Source organism: Heptranchias perlo, chromosome 2 (assembly GCF_035084215.1).
Source record: "Heptranchias perlo isolate sHepPer1 chromosome 2, sHepPer1.hap1, whole genome shotgun sequence".
Classification (NCBI taxonomy): domain Eukaryota; kingdom Metazoa; phylum Chordata; class Chondrichthyes; order Hexanchiformes; family Hexanchidae; genus Heptranchias; species Heptranchias perlo.
Window position 1 is genome coordinate 12,218,155 of NC_090326.1, and position 19,895 is coordinate 12,238,049.

The 19,895-nt window shown below is 43.4% G+C and overlaps 1 protein-coding gene across 2 annotated transcripts in view; it reads left to right on the top strand.

Moving 5' to 3' along the window:
* Positions 1-2,223: 2,223 nt before the first annotated feature.
* exoc2 (exocyst complex component 2) overlaps positions 2,224-19,895 on the top strand; it is a 294,362-nt gene continuing 276,690 nt past the window's right edge. The window contains exon 1 of one of the 2 annotated variants that reach the window (XM_068000284.1): positions 2,224-2,256. The gene's annotated coding sequence lies outside the window, so the exon portion shown is untranslated. Of the gene's footprint in view, positions 2,257-2,298; positions 2,320-19,895 lie in introns of those variants that run through there. The other variant, XM_068000293.1, reaches the window with a different exon arrangement.

Sequence of the window (19,895 nt, forward strand, 5' to 3'; positions counted from 1 at the left end):
TAACATTACCAGACTATAACTTGACCCTTCAATGACCTGACCCTGACATTACCAGACTATAACTTGACCCTTCAGTGACCTGACCCTAACATTACCAGACTATAACTTGACCCTTCAGTGACCTGACCCTAACATTACATGACTATAACTTGACTCTTCAATGACCTGACCCTAACATTACCAGACTATAACTTGACTCTTTATTGACCTGACCCTAACATTACATGACTATAACTTGACCCTTCAGTGACCTGACCCTAACATTACCAGACTATAACTTGGCCCTTCAATGACCTGACCCTAACATTACATGACTATAACTTGACCCTTCAATGACCTGACCCTAACATTACCAGACTATAACTTGACCCTTCAATGACCTGACCCTAACATTATCAGACTATAACTTGGCCCTTCAATGACCTGACCCTGACATTACCAGACTATAACTTGGCCCTTCAATGACCTGACCCTGACATTACCAGACTATAACTTGGCCCTTCAATGACCTGACCCTGACATTACCAGACTATAACTTGACTCTTTATTGACCTGACCCTGACATTACCAGACTATAACTTGGCCCTTCAATGACCTGACCCTGACATTACCAGACTATAACTTGGCCCTTCAATGACCTGACCCTGACATTACCAGACTATAACTTGACTCTTTATTGACCTGACCCTAACATTACCAGACTATAACTTGACCCTTCAATGACCTGACCCTGACATTACCAGACTATAACTTGACCCTTCAATGACCTGACCCTAACATTACCAGACTATAACTTGACCCTTCAATGACCTGACCCTGACATTACCAGACTATAACTTGGCCCTTCAATGACCTGACCCTGACATTACCAGACTATAACTTGACTCTTTATTGACCTGACCCTGACATTACCAGACTATAACTTGGCCCTTCAATGACCTGACCCTGACATTACCAGACTATAACTTGGCCCTTCAATGACCTGACCCTGACATTACCAGACTATAACTTGACTCTTTATTGACCTGACCCTGACATTACCAGACTATAACTTGACCCTTCAATGACCTGACCCTAACATTACCAGACTATAACTTGACCCTTCAATGACCTGACCCTGACATTACCAGACTATAACTTGACCCTTCAATGACCTGACCCTAACATTACCAGACTATAACTTGACCCTTCAATGACCTGACCCTGACATTACCAGACTATAACTTGACTCTTTATTGACCTGACCCTGACATTACCAGACTATAACTTGGCCCTTCAATGACCTGACCCTGACATTACCAGACTATAACTTGGCCCTTCAATGACCTGACCCTGACATTACCAGACTATAACTTGACTCTTTATTGACCTGACCCTGACATTACCAGACTATAACTTGACCCTTCAATGACCTGACCCTAACATTACCAGACTATAACTTGACCCTTCAATGACCTGACCCTGACATTACCAGACTATAACTTGACCCTTCAATGACCTGACCCTAACATTACCAGACTATAACTTGACTCTTTATTGACCTGACCCTGACATTACCAGACTATAACTTGACTCTTTATTGACCTGACCCTAACATTACCAGACTATAACTTGACTCATCAATGACCTGACCCTGACATTACCAGACTATAACTTGACTCTTTATTGACCTGACCCTAACATTACCAGACTATAACTTGACCCTTCAATGACCTGACCCTGACATTACCAGACTATAACTTGACCCTTCAATGACCTGACCCTGACATTACCAGACTATAACTTGACCCTTCAATGACCTGACCCTGACATTACCAGACTATAACTTGACCCTTCAATGACCTGACCCTAACATTACCAGACTATAACTTGACTCTTTATTGACCTGACCCTGACATTACCAGACTATAACTTGACCCTTCAATGACCTGACCCTGACATTACCAGACTATAACTTGACTCTTCAATGACCTGACCCTGACATTACCAGACTATAACTTGACTCTTTATTGACCTGACCCTGACATTACCAGACTATAACTTGACCCTTCAATGACCTGACCCTGACATTACCAGACTATAACTTGACCCTTCAATGACCTGACCCTGACATTACCAGACTATAACTTGACCTCATTTACTGTCCAAACTGCCGCGTTGGTCTCGAGCTGCCGTTGACGTGATGACGCAGTGACCCGGATGTTGTTTTCTCCTCTCCCCCCCCCCCGGGTGAGGTCAGGCGGCCGGAAGGAGCAGGTAGGGCTGAGAGTGAGGAGCAGCGGGCGGCGGTGGTTTGGCCGCCGTTAAATGTTGTTCTCAGTGAGTGAGCTCGGGCGGGGGGCGGTTGTTCGGAGAGTGTTGGAGCACAGGCTAGCGGCCGGAGGGAGGACACCCGCTGTACGGCCTGTCAATGAGCCCAGTGTGGGCCTCACCCACAGGCGGGCTCGGCGCCCCTTTGAATGGGATGTGGACCGTGGGGAGGGGGGTGGCGAGCTCCACCCTCTCCCTCCCCACCCTCTCCCTCCCCACCCTCTCCCTCCCCACCCTCTCCCTCCCCACCCTCTCCCTCCCCACCCTCTCCCTCCCCACCCTCTCTCCCCTCCCCCTCCCCACCCTCGCTCCCCACCCCCTCCCCCCTCCCCACCCTCGCTCCCCACCCTCGCTCCCCACCCTCGCTCCCCACCCTCGCTCCCCACCCCCTCCCCACCCCCTCCCCACCCTCGCCCCCCTCTCTCCCCTCCCCACCCTCTCCCCTCCCCACCCTCTCCCCTCCCCACCCTCTCCCTCCTCCCCACCCTCTCCCTCCTCCCCACCCTCTCCCTCCTCCGTCTGGTCCGGCTCTCTGCTCCGCCTTATACACTTGCCATTTTAACCGGTTTCGCAGCACTACCCTGCGCTGTTGCGGTTCACAGAGATGCTTTCACTGAAGGTCATTTTTATTATTGGCAGTGAAGTTAGAGGCGGAAATCCGCACGGGGAAAGCCTCAGTTTCCCGAATCTTGTGTAGTGTTGCGGTGAGTGGGTATGGGAACGCACTGACAGCCTCAGTTCAGTATGTACCACTGGTCCTTATTTGGTGTTTTGACATTTTTGATTACAGGGGATGAGTGATTTCACTGCCTAATTTGACTATTACCAGCAATAACGATGAGTCGAGAAGTACCATTGACACTAATAATGTGAACAGCTGGACCCAAGTGGTTATTCCCATCATAAATGTGATTGGAGCCACATAAGACTTGACTATTTAGGACTTGTAACGATTTGTATCAAGTAACAAAAAAATTAAAGACCCCTGCAGTTGCCAGTTAATTAATGTCATGACAAATAGGAATGAACTATGTTAATATGTGGGGAGGAGAATGAGTACTTTGGGCTGTGAATTTTAACTTTCAGACTGGTGGCAGGTTTATGTAATTCCTGTGCTGGCTGATTAAGTTTTTGGCTTGCCACTCTGATACTGGGTGGGATGGGGGTCAGAAAATTAATACAGTAAAAGTAATTATTCCTTGGTACAAAACACAATTTAAAATTATTCTTCATGTTTAGCTTGGGCATCAACCAGAGTCTCTTTTGATCAGTGAGTTGTCCTGATCATTCCACCCTGGAGCAATAACTGTCTAGTTTGGGACGAAAACTGAATGTACAGGGATGTGGAACAGTGTGTCAACACACAAATACATGAAATTATAATATGAAAAACATATTCATGATTCACAATGCACAAAGCTTTTGTTAGTAATGATTTTAATGCCACTATTGACTTCAGTCAGTTTACTGAACTATTATAAGTTTTGGAAAAGTATGATTTATTGAATCTACCCACATGATGTAAAATCAGTTGTGGAATGAGAAATATTGGTGTACAGTCCAGTTTGCAGTGGGAAATAAATCTTTTGATGACCATACAAGTGATGGTTGTCCAAATCTCAAGGAGTGATTCTGGCAGATGCGCTGAGACAATGGCTAAGAAATGAACTTTGCTTAGTACTAGGATGGCAGGGCCATTGGGACTTCCAGAAATTGTATGTTACTTGGAAATTTGGACTTCCTTACATAGTTATCTTAAAAAAAAAAATAAAATTGTATTAAATTATTAAACCTGTTAATCATTGTGCCTGTCAATTTTTGTTTATGAAGTTATAGACCAGTTTTATTTTTTTTTAAAGTCTTTAATGGGTGCATCTTTTGAGGGAAAAATCATGGAACTAATCTAATTAGATTATTTCACTAAATCTTCAAAGAGTTTGTTTTGAGGTGCAATTTTCATGAGTGTTTGACAACTCAATTTTTACTTATGTTGTAAACAATCAAGTAAATTGATCCATTGTTTGTTCACATGGTCGTCATGATAAAAAGCTCCTCTCTCCATATATGAAGCGTTTTGCCACTTTGTCATGAAGATAGTTCTCCTTTAATGGATGTGAATTAAAATTTTAAATACCTGATATTAAATGTGACAGTATTGAAGATTGTGTCTGGTGATTGTGTATAGAATTTTCAGTGTTTTCAAGTTTTGATGCAATGGAGGCATTTAAACACAAAGATGAGAATTTTAAATTTGAGCTACTGGGAGCCTGTGGCAACAAGAGATGAGCGAATGGGACCTGGTGTGGGAAAAAATATGGGTATTAGAGTTTTGAATGAGCTAAAGTTTAGGGAGGATAGAAGGCTGGCCAAGAGAGCATTGGAGGAATTGAGTCTAAAGGCGATAAAGACATGGATGAGGCCGCCTTTGGCAGATGGGCTAAGGTAAGGGTGGAGGTAGGTCATGTTAGAAGTGGAAGTTGGGGGGTCTTTGTGATGAAAGGGATGTGGAGTCAGAAGCTTTGCTTGTGGATGAACGGGTTGTGAAACCAAGTGAGGGCAGTCCTACAATTAGAAAGCAATACGGATTCTGAAGGGGAAGGAAGACTGTGCCTCACCAACCTGCTTGACCTTTTGGGTGAAGAGACATGCCAGGATTGTGAAAGCCTTATGATGTGGTATACCTTGACATCTAGAAAGCCTTTCATGAAGAACTCTGTCAAATGCTATCAGTTCAACTTCAAGCTATAAAGAATTGGTTTGAAACTTGGGGATTGATAGAAAATTAGCTGTTGGGCAGGAAGCAGCAAGGACTTATTTGAAGAATTATGTGGGGCAGAGGAAGTACTGACTGGTGCTTCAGGTATCAGTGTTGGGTCCCCTAATGTTTCTCACATACATTATTGACTTAGATTCAGAAACTTAATGCCAATGGCCAAATTCATGCAATATACCAAGCTAGCAAGCATTATAATCTGAGGAAGCAGCTCGAAATATGTAATTGGATGGAACAATGAAAGATGAAATTTAATGTGTAAATGTAAAGTACACCACATTGGGGAAAATAAATGGGCAACATCAGTACTTCATCAATGGTGTCAGAATAGTGAAGGATAAAAATAAGCTTTAGTGGTTTTAGTTGGCTTGATGCTCAAAATGTCCATCTGTAGGGTACAAGTTAGAGGAAGTCATGCTCAAACTGTATAATGCTCTGGTCAGATCACATCTGGAGACACAACAGAAGAATTTAGCCAAGGAAGAAGAGTAGGCCGTTCAGCCCCTCAAGCCTATTCTTCCATTCAGTTAGATCATGGCTGATCTAACTGCCTTTTTTTCCATGTCCTTTGATACCCTTACCAAACAAAAATCTATCAATCTCAGTTTTGAAAATAAATTAACCAAGCATCCAGAGCTTTTTGTGAGATTGTTCCAGATTTCCACTACCCTTTGTATGAAAAAATGCTTCCTTATTTCACTGCTCAATGTCTTCGATGTAATTTCAAAATTGTGCCCCCTTGTTCTGGATTCCCCCAACAAAGCAAATAGTTTCTCCATCTACTCTCTCAAATCCCTTAATCATTTTAAAGTCTCAATTAGATCACCCCTCAACCTTCTGAATTCAAGGAAATACAAGCCAAGTTTATGCAACTTGTCCTTGTAGTTTAACCATTTAAGCCCCGGTATCATTCTGGTGAATCTGCGCTGTACCCCTTCCAAGGCCAGTATGTCTTTCCTGACGTTCGGTGTCCAAAGCTGAATGGAGTACTCCAGATGGAGCTCTGTACAACTGAAGCATAACTTCCTCAATTTTGAATTCCAACCACCTTGAGATTAAGGCCAACATTCCATTAGCCTTTTTGATTAGTTTTTCTACCTGTGCACTAGCTTTCAGTGATTTGTGTACATGGACCCTAAATTCCATTTTTTATTCATTTGTGGCGTCGCTGGCAAAGCCAGCATTTATTGCCCATCCCTAATTGTCCTTGAGAAGGTGGAGGTGAGCCGCTGCCTTGAGAAGCTGCAGTCCGTGTGGTGAAGGTTCTCCCACAGCGCTGTTAGGTAGGATGTTTCAGGATTTTGACCCAGCGATGATGAAGGAACGGCGATATATTTCAAAGTCGGGATGGTGTTTGACTTGGAGGGGAACGTGCAGTTGTTGATCCCATGAGCCTGCTGCCCTTGTCCTTCTAGGTGGTAGAGGTTGCGGGTTTGGGAGATGCTGTCGAAGAAGCCTTGGTGACTTGCTGCAGTGCATCTTGTAGATGGTACACATTGCAGCCATGGTGCTTCGGTGGTGAAGGGAGTGAATGTTTAAGGTGGTGGATGGGGTGCCAATCAAGCAGGCTGCTTTGTCCTGGATGGTGTCGAGCTCCTTGAGTGTTGTTGGAGCTGCACTCATCCAGGCAAGTGGAGAGTATTCCATCACACTCCTGACTTGTGCCTTGTAGATGATGGAAAAACTTTGGGGAGTTAGGAGGTGAGTCACTCGCCGCAGAATACCCAGCCTCTGACCTGCTCTTGTAGCCACAGTATTTATGTGGCTGGTCCAGTTAAGTTTCTGGTCAATGGTGACCCCCAGGATGTTGATGGTGGGGGATTCGATGATGGTAATGCTGTTAAATGTCAAGTGGAGGTGGTTAGACTCTCTTGTTGGCGATGGTCATTGCCTGGCACTTGTCTGACGCAAATGTTACTTGCCACTTATCAGCCCAAGCCTGGGTGTTGTCCAGGTCTTGCTGCATGCGGGCACAACTGCTTCATTACCTGAGGTGCTGCGAATGGAACTGAACACTGTGCAATCATCAGTGAACATCCCCACGTCTGACCTTATGATGGAGGGAAAGTCATTCATGAAGTAGCTGAAGATGGCTTGGCCAAGGACACTGCCCTGAGGAACTCCTGCAGTGATGTCCTGGGGCTGAGATGATTGGCCTCCAACAACCACTACCATCTTCCTTTGTGCTAGGTATGACTCCAGCCACTGGAGAGGTTTCCTCCTGATTCCCATTGGTTTCAATTTTATAGGTCTCCTTGAAACCACACACGGCCAAAGGCTGCCTTGATGTCAAGGGCAGTCATTCTCGCCTCACCTCTGGAATTCAGCTCTTTTGTCCATTTTTGGACCAAGGCTGTAATGAGGCCTGGAGCCAAGTGGTCCTGGCGGAACCCAAACTGAGCATCGGTGAGCAGGTTATTGGTGAGTAAGTGCTGCTTGATAGCACTGTCGATGACACCTTCCATCACTTTGCTGATGATTGAGAGTAGACTGATGGGATGGTAGTTGGCCGGATTGGATTTGTCCTGCTTTTTGTGGACAGGACATACCTGGGCAATTTTCCACATTGTCAGGTAGATGCCAGTGTTGTAGCTGTACTGGAACAGCTTGGCTAGAGGCGCGACTAGTTCTGGAGCACAAGTCTTCGGCACTACAGCCAGGATGTGGTCGGGGTCCATAGTCTTTGCTGTGGATAGTGCACCAAGGCGTTTCTTGATATCACGTGGAATGAATTGAATTGGCTGAAGACTGGCTTCTGTGATCGTGGGGATCTCGGGAGGAGGCCGTGATGGATCACCCACTTGGCACTTCTGGCTGAAGATGGTTGCAAATGCTTCAGCCTTGTCTTTTGCACTCACGTGCTGGACTCTGCCATTATTGAGGATGGGGTTGTTTATGGAGCCTTCCCCTCCCGTTAGTTGTTTAATTGTCCATCATCATTCATGACTGGATGTGGCAGGATTGCAGAGTTTTGATCTGATCCGTTGGTTGTGGAATCACTTAGCTCTGTCTATAGCATGCTGCTGCTGATGTTTAGTATGCATGTAGTCCTATGTTGTAGCTTCACCAGGTTGGTGTATCATTTTTGAGCTCCTGGTATGCTCTTCTACACTCCTCATTGAACCAGGGTTGATCCCCCTGGCTTGTTGGTAATGGTAGAGAGAGGGATATGCTGGGCCATGACGTTAGTGTGTAGCAGAATACAATTCTGCTGCTGCTGATGGCCCACAGCGCCTCATGGGTGCCCAGTTTTGAGCTGCTCCTGGCCTCTCCATAATTAAGAAAAAATTCTATTTGTCTTTCTCCAATCCAAAGTGGATGACCTTGCACTTCCCCACATTGAACTCCATCAGCCATAGTTTTGCTTACTCACTTACATAGAAAATAGGAGCAAGAGTAGGCCATTCAGCCTTCGGGCCTGCTCCACCATTCAAAATGATCATGGCTGATCGTCTGTTTATGGCCCTTTGTAACTTCCTGCTCTCATCTACACAACTTACTGTACCTCGTAACTTATTGCCATCTGCAAACTTGGATATACAACTCTCTATTCTTTCATCCAAGTTAAGAATAAAAATCATGCAAAGCTGAATCCCAGTCCAGATCCCTGGGGAGCACCACTTGTCACATCCTGCCAATCAGTGAATGAAACCTTTATCCCTGCTCTCTGTCTCCTATGTCCCAACCAATTACCTACCCATGTCACAAGATTACCTCCAATTCTGTGAGCTTTAATTTTTGCTAATAATCTGTTGTGCAGAACCTTATCAAAAGCTTTCTGGAAATCCATATAGACAGCATCCATAGACCACCCTCGTGACTTTGTCAAAAAAAATTCAACTGGATTAATCAGACATGATCTACCCGTCACAAATCCATGCTGATTCTCTTCAAGTATTCAGCAACTCTGTCTCTGAACGATTCCAGTAACATCCCCACAATTGATGTTAAATTGATGGGTCTGTAGTTACCTGGTTTCTCTCTCCCTCCCTTCTTAAGTAATGGAGTGACTATTGTAATTTTCCAATCCAAAGGCATAATTGCTAAACCTAGAGAGCTTTGGAAAATTACAGCCGATGCATCTGCAATTTCCTCACATTCCTTTAAATACCCTAGGTTGGAAGCCATCAGGTCCTGGAGATTTATCTGTCCTATTATTTTCTCATTTTTTTTACTGATATTAAATCCACTAAGTTCCTCTCCTTACTTTTAGGTTCCCTTGTACTGCTGGTATTTTGTCCTAGAATCATAGAAAGATTACAGCATGGAAGGAGGCCATTCGGCCCATCGAGTCCGGGACGGCTCTATGCAAGAGCAATCCAGCTAGATCCACTCCTCCGCCCTATCCCCGTAGCCCTGTACAATTTTTTTTAAAATTTCAAATACTTATCCAGTTCCCTTTTGAAGGCCTCGATTGAATCTGCTTCCACCACCCCTTCTGGCAGTGCATTCCAGATCCTAACCACTTGCTGTGTAAGAAAAGTTTTTCCTCATGTCACCTTTGGTTCTTTTGCCAATCACCTTAAATCTGTGACCTCTGGTTCTTGACCCTTCTGCCAATGGGAACAGTTTCTCTCTATCTACTCTGTCTAGACCTGTCATGATTTTGAATACCTCTATCAAATCTCCTCACAACCTTCTCTGTTCCAAGGAGAACAACCCCAGCTTCTCCCGTCTAGCCACATAACTAAAGTCCCTCATCCTTGGAACCATTCTAGTAAATCTCTTCTGCACCCTCTCTAAGGCCTTCACATCTTCCCTAAAGTGCTGTGCCCAGAACTGGACACACTACTCCAGTCCTCTTCCTCTGTTGTGAAAACGGATACAAAGTACTCATTTAACAAGTCTGCCATTTCCTTATTATCTATTATAGTCATGCCTGCATCTGTCTTTAATGGGCCTACATTCCCCTTTGCCACTCGCTCTCTTAATATATTTCTAAAAACTTTTGCTGTTAGCTTTGATACCCTTTGCAACTTTTTTTAAATCATATTTCTTTTCGCACCTCATTACTTTTTGTATCCCTCTGTTGCTTTTTATAGCTCTCCCAGTCTGCTTGATTTCCACTTTTCCTTGCGTTTGTGTAAGTCTTTTCTTTTAGCTTGATATTGTCCCTTACCTCATTTGGTGATCATCGTTGCTTAACTATACAAGTGGAGGTTTTGTCGTTTCGGGGTATGTACTGGTTTTGTATCATACCAAATATTTCTTTGAATACTTCTCACAGTTTGTCGGTTTACCCGTTAACTGTTCACCCCTGTTTACAGTGGTCAATTTTATCTCATCTCTTTGAAGTTTGCTTTACTTAATCGTTAAATCTTGGTTTGTGACTTCCCTTTCTCCCTCTCAAACCTAATATCAAATGCAATCACATTATGGGCACTATTAGAACATAAGAAATATTGCAAGATGTTCCCTTAATGTCAGGTTGTTAACCAATTCTGGTTCATTACTCATCACTGAATCTAGTATGGCCTGTTCCCTTGTTGGTTCTAAAACGTATTGTTTTAGAAAACTGTCCAGAATACATTCTAGAAACCCATTACCTTTATTACTTGAGCTGCTCTGCTTCTCCCAGCCTACGTGAAAATTAATATCTCCCATTATAACCGCATTGTTTTTGTTACATGCTTCCCTGATCTCATATTTATATCCCTCTCCCCCACTACATCACTACTATCGGGACATTGGTAGATAACTCCTACCAGAGTCTTGCATCCTTTTGCTGTTCCTTAACTCTACCCATATTGTTTCTACTGCCTGCTCACCCTGACTGAAGTCTCTTCTTTCTAATGCTGTAATTGTACCTTTTATCAATATTGCTATTCCTTTCCCAAGTTACTAGTTCCTTCTAAAGAGCCTATAGCCTGGAATATTTAACTCCCAATCATGCCCAGCTTGTAGCCAGGTCTCTGTAATGGCTACTACATCATACCTTTAAGCTGAATTTAAGCTGTGCTTCTATCTCATTTGTATTATTCCTGATGCTACTTGCATTCGTCTACAGAACTGTTATCTGGCGAACTGTTATCTGGCTAACTGTCCCTGCCCTGCTCATATGTCTTATTGGGTTCTTTTTCTCACACTTTTTTTGATTTGGGGGGTGGGAGGGGAAAATCCACATTAACTAATTTAAATCTTTCCCTGCTGGCCTATATACCCTTTTTGCAAGGACACGGTTGACTGGCTGGTTTAGATGAAGGCCATTCCATCTGCATAACCTTCCCTGGCTCGAAAAGTGGTCCCAATGTCCAAGACATCTGAAACCCTCCCTTTTACACCATCCTTCCAGCCACGTGTTAACAATCATAGTACCTCTCTTCTAGTGCTTGGTACTGGGAGTAATCCAGACATTACTACCCTATCAAAAATAGCCACAAGCCGAGCCCTAGCATCAGAGGACTGAGTTGGAGAGAAGAATAGAAAAAACTGGGCTTTTCACTTGAAAGGAGGCAGCTGAAAAGTGATCTTATAGAGCTATATAAGATAAATGGTACAAAAAAGGTAAATTAGAACACCATTTTAAACTAAATCACCACGGTAGGATAGGTTCAAACTAGTAAAAGACAAGTATAGGACTAATATCAGGAAGGCAGATGAGCTGACGGCACAGATAGAAATGTGGCAGTATGATATCTTAGTATTACAGAAATATGGCTTAAACAGGGGCAGGAATGGCAGCTCAACATTCCTCGTTACAGGGTTTTCAGATGAGACAGAGAAGGCGATTTTAAAAAAAGAGGGGGGAGGGTGGCAATTTTGGTTAAAGAAACAATTGCAGTTGTGAAGAGGGATGAAATGTTAGAAGGATCATCAAATGAGGCCATATGGGTTGAGCTAAGGAACAAAAAAGGGGCAGTCACACTACTGGGAGTGTACTATAAACCCCCAAACAGTCAGAGGGAGATGGAAGAGCAAATATGTAGGCAAATTTCTGAGGGGATTTCATCTACCCTAATATTAACTGGGACACAAGCAGTGTGAAGGATATAGAGGGTGCAAAATTCTTAAATTGCATTCAGGGGAACTTTTTTAGCCAGTACGTAGCAAGCCCAACAAGAGAGCGGGCAGTTCTAGATTTAGTTTTAGGAAATGAGGCTGGGCAGGTGGAAGGAGTATCAGTGGGAGAGCATTTTGGTGGTAGTGATCATAATTCAGTTAGTTTTAGCATGGAAAAGGACAAAGAGCAGGAGTTAAAGTTCTCAACTGGGGAAAGGCCAATTTTACCAAGCTAAGAAGTGATTTAACAAAAGTGGACTGGAAACAGCTACTTGAAGATAAATCAATGTCAGAGCAGTGAGAGGCATTCAAGGGGTACAGAGTAAACAAGGAAAGAGGGTGGGGCTGCCAAATCAAAAGCCCCCTGGATGTCAAGGAACACACAGGGTAAGATAAGGCAGAAAAGGAAAGCTTATGTTAGACACTGAGAGCTCAATACTACAGAAAGTCTACAGAAGTATAGAAAGTGCAGGGGTGAAATTAAAAGAAATTAGGAAAGCAAAGAGGGCATGAAAAATACTGGCAAGTAAAATCAAGGAAAACCCAAAGATGTTTTATAAATACATTAAGAGCAAGAGGATAACCAAAGAAAGAGTAGGGCCTATTAGAGACCAAAAAGGTAAACTATGTGTGGAGGCAGATGATGTTGGTATGGTTCTTAATGAATACTTTGCGTCTGTCTTCACAAAAGAGAGGGATGATACAGACATTGTAGTTGAGGAGGAGGAGTGTGAAATATTGGATGGGATAAACCAAGTGAGCGAGGAAGTATTAAGGGGATTAGCACCTTTGGCAGTAGATAAATCACCAGGGCCGGATGAAATGTATCCCAAGCTGTTAAAAGAAGCAAGGGAGGAAATAGCAGAGGCTCTGATCATCATTTTCCAATCCTCACTAGATACAGGCGTGGTGCTGGAGGATTGGAGGACTTGCTAACGTTGTACCATTGTTTAAAAAGGGAGCGAGGGATAGACCGAGTAATTACAGGCCAGTCAGTCTAACCTCGGTGGTGGGCAAATTATTGGAATCAATTCTGAGGGACAGGATGAACCGTCGCTTAGAAAGGCACGGAGTAATCAAGGACAGTCAGCATGGATTTGTTAAGGGAAGGTTGTGTCTGACTAAGTTGATTAAATTTTTTGCGGCGGGAACAATGAGGGTCGTGAGAGTAGTGCATTTGATGTAGCCTGCATGGATGTTAGCAAGGCTTTTGACAAGGTCTCACATGGCAGACTGGTCAAAAAAGTACAAGCCCATGGAATCCAAGGAAGAGTGGTAAGTTGGATCCAAAATTGGCTCAGTGACAGGAAGCAAAGGGTAATGGTTGATGGGTATTTTTGTGACTGGAAGGCTGTTTCCAGGGAGGTTCCGCAGGGGCTCAGTACTAGGTTCCTTGCTTTTTGTGATATATATTAATGATTTGGACTTAAATGTAGGGGGCATGATTAAGAAATTTGCAGATGATACAAAGATAGGCCATGTGATTGATAGTGAGAAGGAAAGCTGTTGACTGCAGGAAGATATCAATGGCCTGGTCAGGTGGGCAGAAAAGTGGCAAATGGAATTCAATCCAGAGAAGTGTGAGGTAATGCATTTGGGGAAGGCAAACAAGGCAAGGGAGTACACAATAAATGGGAGGATACTGAAAGGTGTAGAGGAAGTGAGGGACCTTAGAATGCATGTCCACTGATCCCTGAAGGTAGCAGGACAGGTAGATAAGTGTTTAAGAAGGCATATGGAATACTTTCCTTTGTTAGCCGAGCATAAGAGCAGGGAGGTTATGCTGGAACTGTATAAAACACTAGTTAGGCCACAGCTTGAGTACTGTGCACAGTTCTGGTCACCACATTACAGGAAAGATGTAATTGCACTATAGAGGGTTCAGAGGAGATTTACGAGGATGTTGCCAGGACTGGAGAATTTTAGCTATGAGGAAAGATTGGATAGGCTGGGGTTGTTCTCTTTGGAACAGAGGAGGCTGAGGGGTGATTTAATTGAGGTGTACAAAATTATGAGGGGCCCAGATAGAGTGGATAGGAAGGACCTATTTCCTTAGCAGAGAGGTCAATAACTAGGGGGCCTCGATTTAAAGTGATTGGTAGAAGGATTAGAGGGGAGCTGAGGAAATATTTTTTCACCCAGAGGGTGGGGGGGTCTGGAACTCACTGCCTGAAAGGGTGGTAGAGGCGGAAACCCTCAACTCATTTAAAAAGTACCTGGATGTGCACCTGAAGTACCGTGACCTATAAGGCAACGGACCAAGTGCTGGAAAGTGGGATTAGGCTGGGTGGCTCATTTTTGGCTGGCGTGGACATGATGGGCCAAATGGCCTCTTTCTGTGCCGTAAATTTTCTATGATTCTATTCTTCACGTAAAGAATGATCTACATTTGGGTAGGGTCGTGGAGGCAAAGCTCCTGAAATCATTTAAGAAACAATTGGATATCATAACGGTTGAATTTTAAATGGATGGGCCTGCCTCACCTGTATCCATCTTGTGATTATGGCATTGTATTTGTGCACATTCTCAAGATATCTGCCAGGTTAGCCAATTAATTTTTGTAGGCACTATCTGGAAATAGGATTGTGACTGTGACAGTTTCTGTAACTGGATAACTTACATCCAGAACACTTAGTTTTTCATAACAGCGTATTATCATGAAAAACCAAATGTTCTGGATATGTTATCCAAAAAGAAAGACTTGCATTTATACAGCGCCTTTCATGACCTCAGGATGTCCCAAAGTGCTTTATAGCCAATGGTGCACTTTTGAAGTGTAGTCACCGTTGTAGGAAAGTATTAGTATATAAGTTGTGTCGGTGATTTTTATGTTGTACAACAAATTAATACTTTAGTACATAGCTCTTAAGTCATAAAAGCTGCTCAAGATTTTAGCAATGTATATTTTATCCTCCCTTTTCTCCTTCTTTCTTGCTGTCTCGCTTCTAACCTTTGGGGAAGTGAGCAGTGGGTGGATGAAGTGATCTGGGCAGTATCAGTTCCATTCTGCAATTGACCTCTTGAGTCCATATTTCTTCCATCGCAGCTGGCTTCCTCATAATACTCCATCTTGTCCGAGCAAGAACTTCTAATACCTTGGTCAGTAAGGCTGGGAGGTTGAGGAAGGGATTCTATCAGATGATGTGAAAGGATTACCTTGCCCTACTCGAAAGACCTCCTATAAAGTTAAAGGATGAGCATCACTTCCAACTTCAGGTTAAGAAAATGCCTGCTGTTTTTATGTTGTATAGTCACTGTGAGAATTCTTTGTTAAGCTTTTGGTTTCCAGGTCTGTGACCTCTGCTACAATTTTAAAAACATTCTTAATAATAATCAGGAACATCTGGTGTATTTAGAAACATGATTAGCACAGATGTTAGCTTTTAGCCTGATGCAGAACTGTACTGAACATGTCATATTGGACCCACAATCTATTTATATTTAGAATGATCAGACTATCTTTTGCTGTTTGTTTAACCTTTGGGAAATATTAGATTGTCAAGTGTATGCATACTTCACTTATGGTTGCCAGAGTTTCTCAGAAGGTGAAGGATATGTAAGCTAGTTAGATTCAGTTTTGGGTCTTCATGTTAAATACCTTGTATGTGTTATTTACACTACTTGTGTGGTCTGTTAACACCATAGAGTAAAAGTTATTCTTATGGCTGTAACATTGAAGTTAGGTCTATTTTCACACCTCCCCCTTCTCCACTGCTGTTTTAATTCCATATCAAAATTTGCCATGTAGAGATTTCTTCTTTCATATTTTGTCTTTTTTTCTTTTAAACAGGTTTATTGGAGATTCAAAAATGTGACTTTAGAGTTAGCCACAAAGCTAATCAAAACTTTTTGCTCTCTAGCTTGATTTACACTTCGAAATCTAGATTCAAAAATAAGTTTGCTTAGTGGGAACAAATGCTGGTATTTACTGAGTCTCTAATTTGCTCAGTTATTGAGTGTAAAGTTTGCTTAGTTCATTTTGAATCAATTTTACATTTTTCTTCAAAGATTTATAATTCATAACCAACAAAGTTTCCACAAGCTTCACGACTAGTTATTAAGTTACTTTCTGTTTTGGGATCTAACAGCTGAAAATGTTTAACTTGAATTTTAAGTGTTTTGGGAAATGGGGGAATGCCTCTGTTTAGAAATAATTTTTTTAAAATCAGTGTATTGTGGCATCCTATGGTGGTGATAGATTCTGCTAAAATTAAATGAAAAAAGTTTGAACATATTTTTGAAGACCATGATATAAAATCTGGATCTTGATACCCCCACTCTATTATGCAGGCTAGTTGCAGGTGGAATAAGGGTCATACATTTTGTGTGTGTGTGTAATATATATATGGGAGAGACCATTTTCGGTCATCTTCAATTTAAAAGATTGTGACTTTTAGTTTGGTTTTTCTCAACACTAAAAATCTTCTATTTTATACTTTTCATTTTTGAATGTGGCATTCTTTTGAAAATGCTTTCATTGCCTGAAAATGATACACTCAATGTAGGAATGTTGAATGCTGATAGTTAACCTAAGTGCAAATGTTTTACAATAAGGATTTGCTGCCCTGACAGCAGACAGTGCTTTTCCATAATTTTGAAATGGTCAAAATACTTTCTGATGGGGAAATTAATCTGTCATTATTTGCTGTCGGTGCTTGCCTCTTTGCTGAAGTTGGGTGAAGGGTGGGGGGTGAGTGACTGGATTTGAGCATTCATCTTGGCTCAGTGGTAGCAGTCTCGCCTCAGAGTTGGACGGTTGTGGGCTCAAGCTTCAACATATAATCCAGGCTGACACTTCAGCACAGTACTGCATTTTGGACGTGCTGTCTTTCATGATAAGACATGAAATAATCAAGGGAACATGAGTTCAAATCCCACCATGGCAGTTTGAGAAATTGAATTCCGTCCTTTAGGAAAGGAAACCTGCCATTCTTGCCCGCTCTGGCCTATGTGACTCCAGTCCCACACCAGCATGGTTGACTCTTAACTGCCCTCTGAAATGGTCCTTCAAGCAAAGTTCTCCTCACGAACAGCCAGGGTTTGGTATCAAAGTTGGGAGAGCTGTCCTGCAGACTAGTCAAGCAACAGCCTGACATAGTCATATTCACAGAATCATGTCAGCTAATGTCCTTGACTCATCCATCACCATTCTTGGGTATGTCCCGTTCCACCGGCAGGACAGACCCACCAGAAATGGGGGCCCAGTGCTATACAGTCAAGGAGGGCGAGGGCTGTGGCTTCGGGAATCCTCAATATTGACTTTGGACCCCATGAAGTCTCATGGCTTCAGTTCAAACATGGGCAAGGAAACCTGCTGCTAATTACCATCTACCGTCCTCCTGCAGCTGATGAACCAGTACTGCTCCATGTTGAACACCACTTAGCGGAAGAACTGAGGCTAGCATAGGCATCAAATGTACTCCGGGTGGGGGACTTCAGAGTCCGGCGCTAAGAGTGGCTTGCTAGTACTACCACCACTGGCTGAGTCCTGAAGGACAAAGCTGCAAGCACAGACTGGGCTTGCAGCAGGTGGTGAGAGAATCAACACGTGGAATAACCTACTTGTTCTCATCCTCACTAATCTACGTGTGGTAGATGCGTCTGTCCACAACAGCATTGGTGGACACCAAGTCCTGTCTTCACACTGAGGACGCCCTCCATTGTGTTGTGTGGCACTACCACCGTGCTAAGTGGAATAGATTAAGAGCAGATCTAGAAGCTCAAAACTGGGCATCCATGAGGCACTGTGGGCTATCAGCAACAGTAGAATTGTATTCCAGCACAATCTGTAACCTTAGGAGGACCACTCCTTAATCACCATCAAACCAGATCAATCCTGGTTCAGTGAGGTGTGTGGAACAGCATGCCAGGAGCAGCATCACCCGTATTTGAAAATGCAGTACCATTAAGTTACATCACAGGACTACCTGCATGCTAACCAGCGAAAGCAGCATGCAATAGATAGATCTAAAAGATCCTACATCCAACAGATCAGGCCAAAGCTCTGAGCCCTGCCACATTCCAGTCATGAATGGTAGTTGCTTAATTGTCAACCAACGGGAGGAGGAGATTCCATGGACATCCCCGTCCTCAATGATGGCGGAGCCCAGCACGTGAGTGCAAAGGACAAGGCTGAAGCGTTTGTAACCATCTTCAGCCAGAAGTACCGAGTGAATGATCCTTCTCGGCTTCCTCCTGACGTTCCAAGCATCACAGATTCCTGTCTTCAGCCAATTCTATTGACTCCACGTGATATCAAGAAATAGCTGAGTGTACTGGACAAAGCAAAGGGTATATGCCCTGACAACATCCTGGCTGATGACCTGTGCTTCAGAGCTTGCAGTGTCCCTAAACATGCTGTCCCAGTACAACTACCCAACAATGTGTAAATTGCCCAGGTATATCCTGTACACAAAATGCAGGACAAATCCAATCCAGCCAATTACCGCCCTATCAGCCTATTCCCAATTATCAGCAAAGTGATGGAAGGAGGCGTGAACAGTGCTATCAAGCAGCACTTACTCACCAATAATCTGCTCACCGATGCTCATTTGGGTTCCGCCAGGACTATTCAGCTCCATGAGCTAAATTCCAGAGGTGAGAGTGACTGCCCTTGACAAGAAGGCAGCATTCAATTGAGAGTGGCACCAAGGAGCCCTAGTAAAACTGAAAATAATGGGAATCGGGGAGAAAGCTCTCCAGTGGCTGGACTCTTATCTGGCAAAAAGGAAGATGGTTGTGATTGTTGGAGGCCAGTCATCTCAGCCCCAGGATGATGCTGCAGGAGTTCCTCAAGGCAGTGCCCTCGACCCAACAATCTTCAGCTGCTTCATCAATGATCTTCCCTCCATCATAAGGTCAGAAGAGAGTCTGTTGCTGCTGATTGCGCAATGTTCAGCTACATTTGCAATTCCTGAGATAAAGAAGCAGCCCATGCCTGCATGACCTGACAACATCCAGGCTTGAGCTGATAAGTGGCAAGTAACATTCGCGCCACACATGTGCCAGGCAATTATCATCTCCAACAAGAGAGAGCTTAACTACCTCCCCTTGACATTCAACGGCACTATCATCGTTGAATCCTCCACTATCGACATCTCGGGAGTCACCATTGACCAGAAGCTCACTGGACCGGACACACACATGTCGTGGCGACTAGAGCAGGTTAGAAGCTGGCAATTCTGTGGCAAGTGACTCATCCCCTGACTCCCCATAGCCTCTCGACCCAAGTGTGATTGAATACTCTCCACTTGATTGGATGAGTGCAATTCCCAGAACACACGAAGCTTGACACTGTCCAGGACAAAGCAGCTAGCTTGATCAGCACCTTATCCACTAGCCTAAACATGCAATCCCTCCATCACCAGCGTACCGTAGATACAGTTTGTACTATCTACAGGATGCACTGCAGCAAGATGCCAAGGCTTCTTCGGCATCACCTCGCAAATCTACCTAATAGAATGCTCTGCTAACACTTGAGAGCTAATTTTTTCCCAACAAATTGCTCCTGTCGGGAATTCACTTTTTGTCTGTTGCAAGTAAATTGAAAGTTTGATGTGCAATAGTAACATTTAACTCTGACTTCTGTAGTTATAAACAAATTATAATGCGCAGGGTGCTCCTTTTTATATTTTACAAAGCACACCATTGTACTGTATCACGGACTTGTCAGTGCAGAGCAGGAAAATCTGATTTATTAACCAGTCGGGAACACGTTGCCTTCCAGTGGAAAAAAAACAATGATTTGTTGTCCAGGACATTTAACCCTTAGATTCGCAATCCTTCATTGTTTTTTCCTTATTTAGTTGTTGCA